Consider the following 10,826-nt stretch of genomic DNA (forward strand, 5'->3'; position numbering starts at 1 on the left):
CTACATTAATGTTAAAGTCTCCCACTACAATGACTTTATCTGTGCTAAGAACTAAGTCAGATAAGAATTCAGAGAATTCAGTTAAGAACTCTGAATATGGAGCAGGAGGACGGTAAACAATACAAAACACAACTGGTTTCTGAGTTTTAGAGTCTGGGTGAGAAAGGCTCAGAGTGAGGCTCTCAAATGAGTTATAACTATGTTTAGGTTTAGGAGTAATTAATAAATCTGATTTATAAACTGCTGCTACTCCTCCACCTCTACCTGTACTTCTTGGAACATGATAGTTGATGTGACTCATTGGAGTCGACTCATTTAAAGTAACATATTCATCCTGCTGCAGCCAGGTTTCAGTGAGACAGAACAGATCTATGTGATGGTCACTTATCAAGTCATTTATTAAAAAGGATTTAAATGAGAGAGATCTGATATTTAATAAACCACACTTTATTAGCTTACTGTTACTTTGTTCCGTAAGAGGAACTGTTTTCATGCTTATTAAATTCTGGTAAGTCACTCCTCTTTGATTTGTTTGTGACTTGTATAGTTTAGGTGGTCGAGAAGCAGACACAGTCTCTATGCGATAACTAAGACTAAGAGTGGGTCGCGGCTGTAGAGAACATGCAGAGAGGCGTGTAAGACTGCGACTCTGCGTCCTGGGCTCCACTCTGAGTTGTCAAGCAGTGGGGGGACTAAGCAACATGGCCATGTTACTAGAGAGCAGAGAGGCTCCGTTCAACGTGGGATGGACGCCGTCTCTTCTAATCAGCCCAGGTTTTCCCCAAAAAGTGCTCCAATTAGCCACAAAGCCCACATCGTTTGCAGGACACCACCTAGACAACCAGCGGTGGAGCGATGACAGCCGGCTATACATGTCATCGCTGGTCACATTGGGGAGGGGTCCAGAGAAAACTACGGAGTCCGACATTGTTTTGGCGAACGAACACACCGACTCAATGTTAGTTTTAGTGAGTTCCGATTGGCGTAACCGGGCGTCATTAGCTCCTGCGTGTATTACGATCTTAGCATACTTACGCTTATCCTTAGACAGGAGCTTAAGATAAGACTCAATGTCGCCCGCTCTGGCCCCAGGCAAACACCTAACTATGACCGCTGGATTCTCTAACTTCACGTTTCGGACTATGGAGTCACCAATGATCAGAGTGGGTTTCTCAGCGGGTGTGTCGCTGAGTGGGGAAAATCTGTTTGAAACGTGAAGCGGTTGGTGGTGAACCGTGGGCGCCTGCCTAAAGCTACGTTTCTTACGAGCCGTGACCCAGTCGTTGCCCAGCTGCCTGGGACCTGCCGGGGGACTGGTAGCAGCTAAGCTAGGAGGCTCCACACCGGCTAAAGGGACCTGGCTAGCTGGCCTGTTTTCTAAAGTGCGAAGCCGAGACTCTAAGTCTAACAACCTCGCCTCCAACCCTGCAACTAGCGTACAGCTATTACAGATACCATCACTAAAGGAGGCGGAGGATAAGCTAAACATAAGACACACCGAGCACCGAACAGAGCGAGAGGGAGAGGAAAAGGGGGAAGCCATAGCAGGAAAGTAAGCTAGGAGCTACGCTAGCGGAAAAAACACTTAGATAACAGTGTAAATTAGCAGGACGTTTAATGAAAGGAAAAGATGCTTGAGTGTTACAAGCTTGTTTTGCAACTTTTAGCAGTCGCTATCAGATATAAAACGATAATATTTAGAAAAGAGCGGAGAGTAACGCTGTACACACACAGCGGCAGCAAACCTCAGTAACCGGAAGTGACGCAATACGCTTACCGTCAGTCAGCCAAAAACCCAAAGTCAATTATTGTAATAGGTCTTGTTGCCAGGGGAGGTGGCGAATGGGAACGGAGAAACCGGAGAAACCCACATTCAAGGCTGACTGCGAAGCAACTAGTAGCTCAGTGTTCCAACATCCACAAACGGCAACTGCTATCACAACTTGAGATTGACGAGATACAACACAAATGCTACGGCAAGGGGGAGCCAGGACGCCAGGTCAGAGGGGAGGTTTCACCATCTCCCCAACCGGAAATTGGGTACGAAGCCCCAAGCACAGATACGCTGAGCGAGGCAGCAACTGACCTGAAAGATAAGATCATGGCGAGATTAAACAGGCAACCCCGAACCCCACTACAACGGCTAAGTGAAGTACCATCAGAAAGTCTCATGGAAGATGTGAATGCAGCATTGAGAGTGATCCCTACCACAACAATCACAGAAACCAATGAGCTGATATACGCTTCAGCATCAGTGATCCTAGAGGTGCTTGGCTATAAGAGCAACCATGGGAGCCATGAGAAACAATACCCACCATGGAAACGAAGGTTGGAGGCAAAAATCAAGGCAGCTCGGAGGGAAGTGAGCCAAATGACAGAGGCCCAGAGAGGTGCAATGAAAAGACCGATGCCCAAGAGGTACAGCCAGATGACCATACCTGAAGCACTCGAGACTGCCAAGCAAGGCTACAAGCCTTGGCCAGCCGCCTAAAGAGATACACCAGAGATAACGAAGCCAGACGAATAAACCGGCTGTTCGCAACACAACCTGCGAAAGTGTACTCTCAATGGCAGGGTAATAACAGCAGAGCAGACCCACCAAGGCTGGAAACTGAACAGTACTGGAAGGGTATATGGGAAAGGGAGGCATCACAAAACAGTGATGCACAGTGGCTGGTGGATCTGAGGGAAGACCACAGCAACCTCCCTTCACAGAACCCAGTGACTATCACAGTGGCAGACATCCAACAAAGAGTCTCAGGTATGAAAAACTGGACAGCACCCGGCCCTGACATGATCCACGCCTACTGGCTAAAGAAGCTCACTGCAATCCATGAGCGCCTGGCAGCACAAATGAACCAGCTGCTAAGGGATGGGACTCACCCTGAATGGCTAACCAAAGGGCGAACGATCCTGATAATGAAGGATCCCTCAAAGGGTGCAGTCCCATCCAACTACCGGCCAATAACCTGCCTCTCCACAACATGGAAGCTCATGTCAGGCATCATCGCAGCTAAGATAAGTGGGCACATGGGTCAATACATGAGCGAAGCACAGAAGGGCATTAGTAAGGATACCAGAGGAGCCAAACACCAACTCCTGGTAGACAGAACAGTCGCCCAAGACTGCAGAATGCGACACACCAACCTGTGCACAGCCTGGATCGACTACAAGAAAGCCTATGACTCAATGCCACACACGTGGATCACTGAATGCTTGGAGCTGTACAACATCAATAGAACTCTAAGGGCCTTCATTGCAAACTCGATGAGGTTGTGGAAAACCACCCTTGAAGCCAATGGGAAGCCACTTGCCCAAGTATCCATCAAATGTGGCATATACCAAGGAGATGCACTGTCCCCACTGCTGTTCTGCATAGGTCTGAACCCCCTCAGCCAAATAATAAAAAAGACTGGCTATGGATACCGACTCCGGAACGGGGCCACCAAAAGTCACCTCCTCTACATGGATGACATCAAGCTGTACGCCAAGAGTGAGCGAGACATCGACTCACTGATCCACACCACCAGGATTTACAGCTCGGACATCGGGATGTCATTCGGGCTCGAGAAATGTGGGAGGATGGTGACAAAGAGAGGCAAGGTAATCCACACAGAAGGGGTCTCACTCCCAGAAGGAACAATAGCAGACATTGAGGACAGTTACAAGTACCTTGGAATACCACAGGCAAACGGCAACCTTGAACAGGCAACAAGGAATGCGGCAACAGCCAAATACCTCCAACGAGTAAGGCAAGTCCTAAGAAGCCAGCTCAATGGCAAGAACAAATCCCGGGCAATAAACAGCTACACCCTGCCAGTGATCAGATACCCTGCGGGAATAATAAGGTGGCCAAAGGAAGAGATACAGACCACAGATGTTAAGACACGAAAGCTCCTCACCATGCATGGAGGGTTCCACCCCAAATCCAGCACCCTGAGACTGTACGCTAGCCGCAAGGAAGGAGGCCGAGGACTAGTGAGCGTGAGAGCCACTATCCAGGATGAAACATCCAAGATCCATAAGTACATCAAGGATAAGGCCCCGACAGATGACGTTCTGAGTTAATGTCTCAGGCAGTGGAGAACAGAGGATGAGATGCTGGAAGAGGGACCATCATGGGAGGACAAGCCCTTGCACGGGATGTACCACCGGAACATAACTGAAGTGGCTGATCTCAACAAATCCTACCAATGGCTTGAAAGGGCTGGGCTGAAGGACAGCACAGAGGCACTCATCCTGGCCGCACAGGAGCAGGCCCTGAGCACCAGAGCCATAGAGGCCCAGATCTACCACACCAGACAAGACCCAAGGTGTAGACTGTGCAAAGAGGCCCCAGAGACGGTCCAGCACATAACTGCAGGGTGTAAGATGCTGGCAGGCAAAGCATACATGGAACGCCATAACCAAGTGGCTGGCATAGTATACAGGAACATCTGCGCGGAGTATGGACTGGAAACCCCAAGGTCAAAGTGGGAAACACCTCCCAAGGTGGTAGAGAACGAGCGAGCCAAGATCCTGTGGGACTTCCAGATCCAGACTGACAGAATGGTAATGGCGAACCAACCAGACATTGTGGTGGTGGATAAAGAGCAGAGGAAAGCCGTAGTGGTGGATGTGGCAATACCAAGCGATGGCAACATCAGGAAAAAGGAACATGAGAAACTAGAGAAATACCAAGGGCTCAGAGAAGAACTGGAGAAGGCTTGGAAGGTGAAGGCCACAGTGGTGCCTGTGGTGATCGGAGCACTGGGGGCTGATCTGAGGGAAGACCACAGCAACCTCCCTGAACAGAATCCAGTGACTATCACAGTGGCAGACATCCAACAAAGAGTCTCAGGTATGTAGAACTGGACAGCACCTGGCCCTGACATGATCCACGCCTACTGGCTAAAGAAGCTCACTGCAATCCATGAGCGCCTGGCAGCACAAATGAACCAGCTGCTAAGGGATGGGACTCACCCTGAATGGCTAACCGAAGGGCGAACGATCCTGATAATGAAGGATCCCTCAAAGGGTGCAGTCCCATCCAACTACCGGCCAATAACCTGTCTCTCCACAACATGGAAGCTCATGTCAGGGATCATCGTAGCTAAGATAAGTGGGCACATGGGTCAATACATGAGCGAAGCACAGAAGAAGAAAGAAAGAAATTAACCCTTAATAGTCCCACAGTGGGGAAATTCATTCTCTGCATTTGACCCATCCCCCTTGGGGGAGCAGTGAGCTGCCACTCGGGGAGTTAGCGCAAAGTGTCTTACTCAGGGACACACCTGATGCCGAGGGGGATCGAACCGCAGACCTTTTGCCTTCCGAGGTCAACACGCTACCAACTGAGCTACCAGGCCGCTTAAAAAGGGCAAGAAGGGCATTGGTAAGGATACCAGAGGAGCCAAACACCAACTCCTGGTAGACAGAACAGTCACCCAAGACTGCAGAGTGCGACACACCAACCTGTGCACAGCCTGGATTGACTACAAGAAAGCCTATGACTCAATGTCACACACATGGATCACTGAATGCTTGGAGCTGTACAACATCAATAGAACTCTAAGGGCCTTCATTGCAAACTCGATGAGGTTGTGGAGATCCACCCTTGAAGCCAATGGGAAGCCACTTGCCCAAGTATCCATCAAATGCGGCATATACCAAGGAGATGCACTGTCCCCACTGCTGTTCTGCATAGGTCTGAACCCTCTCAGCCAAATAATAAACAAGACTGGCTATGGATACTGACTCCGGAACGGAGCCACCATAAGGCTTGAGAAATGTGGGAGGATGGTGACAAAGAGAGGCAAGGTAATCCACACAGAAGGGGTCTCACTCCCAGAAGGAACAATAGCAGACATTGAGGATAATTACAAGTACCTTGGAATACCACAGGCGAACGGCAACCTTGAACAGACAACAAGGAATGCGGCAACAGCCAAATACCTCCAACGAGTAAGGCAAGTCCTAAGAAGCCAGCTCAATGGCAAGAACAAATCCCGGGCAAGAAACAGCTACGCCCTGCCAGTGATCAGATACCCTGCGGGAATAAGAAGGTGGCCAAAGGAAGAGATACAGACCACAGATGTTAAGACACAAAAGCTCCTCACCATGCATGGAGGGTTCCACCCCAAATCCAGCACCCTATACGCTAGCCGTATAGTCGGAAGGAGGCCGAGGACTAGTGAGTGTGAAAACCACTATCCGGGATGAAACATCCAAGATCCATAAGTGGACAACAAGTCAACAAGTGGTTGGTTTTGTACATGCATTTTATAAAATATCTCCTCACAAATACTGTTTTAATACTGTTTTTTTATTAATTGAAACGACTCCAAGCTCATATAATCTAGGCCTTACCATTTAGGAACTACAAACATTTTAATTTGAGTATGCCTAATCGGCTCCTAATGCACACAGTGGGGTTTGAAAAGAGCCTCTGGTGGTTCCTCATCTATTCTACGTTCTAGGAGTTTTTGGACATGGGTTTTACCGCTAAGCTTTCCTGCTTCTGAAGTAAGCATTGCAAGAGCCTGAGTCCTTTCATTTACTCACCTTTACTTTACTTTTGGATTATCACATGTTGACTCATCCACTGCCTCACTGTAATGATGTAACTAAACTATATCCCAGTTGCAGTAGCTGTGAGCAGTGTTTAACAGGCTCTGCCTTCCTGTATGAGGGCACTGCCCATTTTCTCCCTGCCATGCTCAACAAACATGTCTTTGTCTACCTACTGGAGCTGCCGTTCAATTTTTCCAAGATCACACAGGACCACTCTGAACCGTATTACTGTTATTCTCACGAGTTTTTGCTATGATGTCCACTTGTCTAAATGTACCAGCCAATGACACATATTCCACACCATGTGTTCTTAGGGTAACATTTCTGCCACCTCCTGCTTAAAACACAAAAAAGTTAGAAGAATTGTGAGGCACCTTGTTCACAGTCCATGATTCTGCCAGGATCTACTAGGCCTCCTGTCATTTTCAAATGCTACTATCATTGGTGACTCCATAGTCCGAAACGTGAAGTTAGAGAATCCAGCGGTCATAGTTAGGTGTTTGCCTGGGGCCAGAGCGGGCGACATTGAGTCTTATCTTAAGCTCCTGTCTAAGGATAAACGTAAGTACGCTAAGATCGTAATACACGCAGGAGCTAATGACGCCCGGTTACGCCAATCGGAAGTCACTAAAACTAACATTGAGTCGGTGTGTTCGTTCGCCAAAACAATGTCGGACTCCGTAGTTTTCTCTGGACCCCTCCCCAATGTGACCAGCGATGACATGTATAGCCGGCTGTCATCGCTTCACCGCTGGTTGTCTAGGTGGTGTCCTGCAAACGATGTGGGCTTTGTGGCTAATTGGAGCACTTTTTGGGGAAAACCTGGGCTGATTAGAAGAGACGGCGTCCATCCCACGTTGAACGGAGCCTCTCTGCTCTCTAGTAACATGGCCATGTTGCTTAGTCCCCCCACTCCGTGACAACTCAGAGTGGAGCCCAGGACGCAGAGTCGCAGTCTTACACGCCTCTCTGCATGTTCTCTACAGCCGCGACCCACTCTTAGTCTTAGTTATCGCATAGAGACTGTGTCTGCTTCTCGACCACCTAAACTATACAAGTCACAAACAAATCAAAGAGGAGTGACTTACCAGAATTTAATAAACATCAAAACAGTTCCTCTTACGGAACAAAGTAATAGTAAGCTAATGAAGTGTGGTTTATTAAATATCAGATCTCTCTCATCTAAATCCTTTTTAATAAATGACTTGATAAGTGACCATCACATAGATCTGTTCTGTCTCACTGAAACCTGGCTGCAGCAGGATGAATATGTTACTTTAAATGAGTCGACTCCAATGAGTCACATCAACTATCATGTTCCAAGAAGTACAGGTAGAGGTGGAGGAGTAGCAGCAGTTTATAAATCAGATTTATTAATTACTCCTAAACCTAAACATAGTTATAACTCATTTGAGAGCCTCACTCTGAGCCTTTCTCACCCAGACTCTAAAACTCAGAAACCAGTTGTGTTTTGTATTGTTTACCGTCCTCCTGCTCCATATTCAGAGTTCTTAACTGAATTCTCTGAATTCTTATCTGACTTAGTTCTTAGCACAGATAAAGTCATTGTAGTGGGAGACTTTAACATTCATGTAGATGTTGACAGCAACTGTCTCAGCACTGCTTTTAACTCCTTAATAGACACTATTGGTTTTACACAGCAGGTAAATCAACCCACTCATCGTTTTAACCACACTCTAGATCTTGTCCTGACATATGGAGTTGAAATTGATAATTTAATAGTTCTTCCCCAAAACCCTCTGTTATCTGACCATTTCTTATTAACTTTTGAATTTAGCACAACTGACCCTATAACAGCTGGAAAGAAATGTTACTATAGCAGATGTTTATCTGACAATGCTGTTGCCAGATTCAAGCAGATGATTCCATCATCTTTTGCCTCAATGTCTTGCAGATACACAGAGAACAGTCACCTTAATCCTTATGAACAGGTTGACTGTCTTGTAGATGATGCTGCAGCTTCTCTACGTACAATGTTAGACACAGTGGCTCCTCTGAAGAAGAAGACAGTGAATCAGAGGAGGTTAGCTCCGTGGTATAACTCAGACATCCGCAGTCTAAAGCAAAGGACTAGACAACTAGAAAGACAGTGGCGTTCCAACAAAATAAATGTAAACTGCATTGCATGGAAGGACAGTCTAATGAAATATAAAAAAGCACTTTGTGCTGCTAGAAAAACATATTATTCCTCCCTAATTGAGGAAAACAAAAACAACCCCAGGTTTCTTTTCAGCACTGTAGCCAGGCTGACAAAGGCAAGGATTAGCTATGGAGTTCCACAGGGTTCTGTGCTGGGTCCAATTCTGTTTAGCTTATACATGTCTCCTCTAGGTGAGATTATTAGAAAGCATTCTATTAATTTTCATTTTTACGCAGATGATACTCAGCTATACATGTCCTTGGAACCAAATGAAACAGATCAACTAGTCAAAATTCAGGGTTGTTTAAAAGACATCAAATCCTGGATGTCCCAAAACTTCCTTCAACTAAACTCAGATAAAACCGAGATTCTTATTGTTGGGCCTAAAAATCTGAGAGAGACACTATTGAGTCAGATAGCCACCCTGGATGGCATAACATTAGCTTCAGATTCTACTGTGAGGAACCTTGGTGTCATGTTTGACCAGGATCTCTCTTTTACATCATACATTAAACAAATCTCCAGAACCGCCTACTTCCACCTTAGAAATATAGTTAAAATCAGAAGCATCCTCTCTCAGAGTGATGCAGAGAAACTGATCCATGCATTTGTTACCTCTAGGCTGGACTACTGTAACTCCTTACTCATAGGATGTCCTAACAGCTCCTTAAAAAACCTACAGCTCATTCAAAATGCTGCAGCCAGAGTTCTGACAGGACTTAGAAAGAGAGATCACATTTCTCCTACATTAGCTTCTCTGCACTGGCTGCCTGTAAAATGTAGGATAGAATTTAAAATTCTCCTACTCACATACAAAGTACTCAATGATAAAGCTCCTTCTTATCTTAAAGACCTTATAGTTCCTTATGCTCCCAGCAGAACACTTCGTTCTCAGAGCGCTGGGCTACTTGCGGTTCCTAGAGTGTTTAAATGTAGAACAGGGGGCAGAGCTTTTAGCTACCAAGCTCCTCTCCTCTGGAACCAGCTCCCTCTTCAGGTTCGAGAAGCTGACACACTCTCCACCTTTAAGATTAGGCTTAAAACCTTCCTTTTTGATAAAGCTTATAGTTAGAGATGGTTCAGGTCACTGGCAATTATTGTTAGTCACAGGAACCATCTCTTAGTTAAGCTGCAATAGACATAGACTGCTGGGGGACTTAATTTATACACTGAGCTCCTCTGTTTCCTTCTACCTCCTCTGTCCCATAACCTCCCATCATTGTCCCATGTTTAACTAACCTTGTCTCTTTCTGTCCAGTAGTTGTGCTTCTCTCCTCTCTCCCCCCCCCACCCCCACTCTTTCTCCCTCTCTGTCCTCACCCACAGGTATCATTGGACTCAAAGTTTGGTGTCTGTGATGGGCAGCTGCGGATCCAACCATCCTGCCTGCATCCAGTCCCTGGTCCTACCATCCTACCTGTGCTCTGTTGTTGCTTGTTGTTGCTTGTTGCTGTTGCTGTGCTTTTCTATCTCTCTATCCTCTCACCCCAACCGGTCGAGGCAGATGGCCGCCCACATCCAGTCTGGTTCTGCTGGAGGTTTCTTCCTCGTTAGAGAGGGAGTTTTTCCTCTCCACTGTTGCTGTCAAATTAAATGCTTGCTGTATGTGGGATTTGTTGGGTTTAGTTGTGTGAGGTTTTAAACCTTACTTTGTAAAGTGCCTTGAAATAACTTTGTTGTGATTTGGCGCTATATAAATAAAATTGAATTGAATTGAATTGAATACTATTCATTCTGCCCTGCAGGTATTTGACCCTGTATCCCTGTCACTCACCTGCTTCACTACACCAGCTCACTCCCTCACTCCCCACATACTGTACATCAGATGATGTGCTGTGACATCTCTGATGCCTGAATAATAGTTAGAATACAGTAATAGTGGCTTTGGCTTGTGCAATGTAAGTCTACACAACATAACATAACATCATGCTATGCTGGTATGTTAGATATTGTGTTGTTTTTTCAATGCCCAGAATATCAAACTCTCTGTATACAGAGAAATCACGCTCCTTTGCAGAAGGTACCGTAGAGTCTGATTCAGTGAAATCACATATCCAGAATTCTTTTTGTCCAACTTCTTCCAGAAGCTGCATTCATGTTTATTTACCTCATG

This window comes from Betta splendens, chromosome 21 (genome assembly GCF_900634795.4).
Source record: "Betta splendens chromosome 21, fBetSpl5.4, whole genome shotgun sequence".
NCBI classification, from domain to species: domain Eukaryota; kingdom Metazoa; phylum Chordata; class Actinopteri; order Anabantiformes; family Osphronemidae; genus Betta; species Betta splendens.